Here is a 4,941-nt window from a genome sequence, read left to right as displayed (position 1 = left end):
TTTGTGTTTTTAATTTTTCTCAATTTTTTTTAATAGTTTTTAAATTTTGCTTAACTGTTTTCCAATGTTTCTTAATTTCTTTCTATTTTTTTTTTTAATTTTTCTCCATTTTTTTAATTTTTTCCTATTTAATTTCATAATTGAATTTTGAACTTGAACCAGAGGTCACTGCCAAAACTTTCGCATAAGTTGCGGTATTGCCTCAATACACACAACTTAGTTTTTCGAGCAACTGTAAGTTGATCGGACGCACCAAGCTGCGGCGGACGATTTCGCGTAAATTTGAGATTCAATAAATGATTTACAATTGAGCGACTATAAAATTTCAGTATACAGATACATTTCTTATCTTATATTTTACGTAATATTTTTTCTTTGTTTATTTGACAGGTTTTGAAGCCATATTTATTCGGCCATTTTATTTTTCTAAATTATTTTGTTAATTTGGTTTAGATGCTGTATGACCGATTTTCAGCACGTCCCAACCATCTACGAGATATTGAATTTTTTTCGCCTTTCATCGACTTGAAACCACCGTGCGCCGCCTTTCTCGCGCCCACAAGCACCACTGCCGCGGGCAGGCAAGCCATTGGATAAATTGAGAATTGATTTTCAATTTCTTATCTGGCATTGTGCTAAAATAGTTGTCGTTAGGTACTGTTAAATATGTATAAAGGCGTTGCTGTTATTATTTTTGTTGGCGATAGCATTTCTGCGCACTTCTCATTTTCATTGTTATGCAAAGCTTATTTTCTTTCAATTTCCCGGCGTTAATTATTATCTCTCTCCGATGCTCAACTCGATTTTCTAGCCGCTCAGCGACGTTCCCAATAATCCCAAGGGAAATTTTCTATACTCGTCTGCTGAAGGGAGTACGGCAAGCGAACGCAGCTGCCGGTGGCATGCTGTGTACGTACATATCCTTACTACGCTGCTGGGCTGTGTGTGTGTATGTGCGTAAGTGTTACACTCGCATTTTGTTGAAATACGAAACGCGCAACCTAAATTGAAAATTGATTATGAAAATTTGTTTGTTGCCTGTTGACATAATGAACTTGTGCGACACGCTCACACTCACACGCCACACCGGCACGCACACATACATATACGTACGTACTAGTGATATTAAAAATCCGTCGTATTATTACTTGGCCCTTTGCATGGCTGTGTCATCGTTGGCGTTGTCGCTGTCGCATGTAAATTTGCTTTTCAGCACGTGCACGCACACATGCACACTCCAACAGGCATCCCCACGAGAACAGTGGAAGTCACAGGATGCCACTGTTGATGGAAATATGCGGCAAGGCACAGAGCAAAGTTTCTGTCTCATTCAAATGTGAAAAAAATGCTTGTGATTTTGCATCTTCCTCAAACTTATGAATTTTGTCGATAAATACGACTCACTCTAATGTTGCTTTGCAGCCAACGGTGAAGAAAGCAATTGGTGTAAGTATTCATAACCTATAAATGAAAACCGAAAATCGAACAAAAATTATATTTTTTGGCTTTATTTCTTATTCTATTATTTCTTAACTTTTTATTCTCTTTCTCATATTTTTACTATCATTCGAACTCTTGCAACGCGGTGTTAGGCTACGAAGTCACAAATTTCACCCGTCATCCGACAAACTGAGTGCTTCATTTTTCATCAACTTGCATTGGACATTAATTTTTACTGGTCCGTTATTTCAAACTCTTCAGAGATCAGAGAAGTTTAGTATTTAATAACTTTTTTTTTTTGGAAATGAAAAATCATAAGGTTGCAAAGTACCTACGTAAACTTTCAATGCTGAGGCCACGCGCACCGTTTTAGACTGCACAAAACAATTTTCTGTTTCGAGTTCTGGCAATATTGGTTCCACTCTTTCACATACATACATATTCCGAATGTAAAAAAATCAGTATGGCCTCTTTTGCACTAAGTTATATCCGAAGCAAATGTACTGGGAAAAAATTATATTAAAAAAAAAACTAAAAATATTTTTTATGTACCTATTAGTCTCCATCAGCCAATTCTTGCAGGGTATTTGCTTGTATACATGTTTACTTATATGTACTTGCATGTGCTGCGTATCTATGGACATATGTGTGCTTGTATGTGTATTTGCTCCTCTATTTGTATTTTCATCATTTGGGAATTGATTTACGTTCGAGCTCTCGTATTTGCATTATTATCCTTTAATCACACGCTGAGAATGGCGACATTTGGCCCTGTTCAATCAGCGGAAAGTGATTTAAAGCCTGCCTCGGTTGTTTGTGGCGGTGCATTTACGCCGTTTAAAGTAAATTTATTGGGAATTTAATGAAAAGCAGCTCAACGGAATGAGTTTCCGTAAGTGGTGGTGGGAGGGTAGTCATTTATTTTATTTTGGAATAATATTTCCATTTTGTCAATTTTTAATTTTAGTTTGGGTGTTAGTGTTTTTACATGCCTTTTTGAGTGTAAAATGAGTCTTAGGACTTAATATGCACATACAAAAACAAAATTTTTTTTTTTAATTTTAAAGAAAATAAATATTAAAAAAATATATAATTTTTGGAAAAAAAATTAAAGCTTAAAAAATGTAAAAACTTTTTTTATTGTTTTTTGTTTAATTGTTTTATTTCAAATAATATTTATAAGTATAAAGATAGATTAAGAGAAAAAATTGTGAAATTTAGAATATTTTTTGTTTTTTTATATTGTAGATTTAAAAAAAATATTTTGCGAAAAAAAATTATAAATTTTAAAGAATATAAATATACATTTTTGAAGGAAGATTCTAAAATTTACAACAAATTTAATTTTTTTTTTGCCTTTTTTATAAATAAAAAAAATTGAATAAAACTTTCAAAATCAAGCCATCACAATCAGGCAGGATCTAGAGTTTGGGTCTCTATCCACTCTTTTCATATTTACACCGACGGTGCCTATTTTATGTGAGATCGCCGTTCGTTGGCCGTCATCAATCTAACCCAACCAAAAGTATTGTAAAATTTAAAATTACTAGGAAACATTTTTTTTTCTTTTTATACTCAAGAATTTAATTCCCTTATATAATTTCCGTGACCTCCAATAAATTGGGGTTGATTTTTTAAGCCTTCATGGAATGTTCTTTGTGTTGTTGGGTCTCAAACTCCGACGCATTGCATTTCCCTTTGGTTTTTGAAGTGAAAACTTCTTTAGAATCGTTGGGAGTGATTTGAGGAAAAGTGAAACGAAAAAGCGACCTTCTTGGCTACGAAGCGTTATATTATATGTTGATATAAAAGTAGCGACGAACTAAATAAAAATAACTTTTATTTTTTCTTGTGATTCGAACCAAGGATTTTGGATCGGAAGCTCACATTGCTAGTCGCTCGGCTACCGCGCCATGCTGTCGTCGCTGGCCTAAAAGTTATTTAGTTACGAAGCGTTATATTATATGTTGATATAAATAATTTTTGTGAGCGTGTAATTCTCAAAAGGTTTATTAGGTTTATTATTTAAAATCTATTGACTAGGTAGTGTGATATCTGTTCTTATCAGCTTAACATCTGATAGATCCTCCATCGGAGGACAACAAATGTTAAACTGATTTTTGGAAATGGGCGGAGTGTTTTAGGGGCTTGCTCTCCACCTCTGCCACGGGTTGGCCCGGTATTGCAGTACCGCCGGGATTTCAGCCTTGAATAAATACAAGAAAAAATATACTAATACATTTAGCTTTGGTGGGAAGAGACATAAATTTTTATATGAATATGTACAAGTAGACGAAAATGGAAGAAATTTGTAAGTCTGTTTCTTCGGTCTCGTATCATTTGTTGAAATTGAAAACATTGAGGATGAATAATGATAAAATGAAGAAAATAAAATATGAACTTTATAGCAATATTATAATGAACCTATAATTATCCCGCTCCTAATGCTGCTTTCGTCTTATTCTCTCTCAGTTTGTTTTACGGAAGGTTTCACTTCTATCAAGTCTAACCGTTAGACTGGTATTTTTTTTTCTGTATAGAAACACCTTTTAATTATACTTTGAATGTTAGCTTATGCTCCAGTTATCGCATACTCCATTCTAACACCAGTTGCTAGTTGGCATTCAAATATCATCATTACTCGTCTCTCTTTCCCGCTTTCACTTTGCTTTTTGAATGGTATGAGAGCGGATGAATTAAAATTTACGGTTTAGTGAGCTCAGCTTCTTCTTGGAGACAACCAAAGCTGACTTACACTTCCTTTTTCAAAGTTTTCGTCGCCAATATAAATCGCTGCATTTTACTTATTTATTAATTAATTTTTTTTTATATTTATTTATTTTTTTACTTATTTATTAATTTATTTATTTTTATATTTTTAATTTATTTTTATACTTATTTCATTTATTTTTTTTATTTAATAATTAGTAATAGGTATAAGAACAATTCTATATTCAATTGCATTTTCTCTCTGAAGTTAATTAGTTTTTCTGTATTCGAATTTGTTTAGAGATTACTTCGGCCGTAGCTGTTGATATCTTTAATTCAACTGGATTTACTCAACTCCTTCCAACGTACCATTCCGCTGCGTTTATTGTAACGTGACTTAATTGCAAATATTCTGAAATTTAATGGCCACTGGTCAGCAAATAGCAGCAGCCACAGCTGCGTACTAACACATAAACAAACAACCGCACATTACCATGAAAGAGCGATCAATTAACGCCACTATCACACACACATACAACCTCATGCCATTCATTCATTCATTCAGCATCCAACAAAGTGAGAAACTCATTAGGCAAGTAGACTAAAATTAATAAGGTTTCAGATAAAGTTAGTAAACGCTTACTATTCTCAAGAGTCGGTTGGCTATATGTATAATATCGGGTCCTTTTTTTAGCTGCATGAGAACTATCGGTAGTGATAAATATGGTTTGACAGCTGAGAATGGCAAACTGTGTTGACATTTCTTCTTCATTAGTCCTTTAATGTCAGAAC

The 4,941-nt window shown here is 33.6% G+C and overlaps 1 non-coding gene across 1 annotated transcript; it reads left to right on the top strand.

The window, feature by feature from the left end:
- Window positions 1–3,460: 3,460 nt before the first annotated feature.
- On the top strand, window positions 3,461–3,655 carry LOC129243311 (U2 spliceosomal RNA). The gene has a single exon (XR_008582287.1). It is a non-coding gene; the product is annotated as a U2 spliceosomal RNA (small nuclear RNA).
- Window positions 3,656–4,941: the final 1,286 nt, after the last annotated feature.

Source organism: Anastrepha obliqua, chromosome 3, assembly GCF_027943255.1.
Source record: "Anastrepha obliqua isolate idAnaObli1 chromosome 3, idAnaObli1_1.0, whole genome shotgun sequence".
Lineage (NCBI taxonomy): Eukaryota > Metazoa > Arthropoda > Insecta > Diptera > Tephritidae > Anastrepha > Anastrepha obliqua.
The sequence above is the reverse complement of the archived record's forward strand: the minus strand, read 5'-3'. Positions and strand labels throughout refer to the sequence as shown.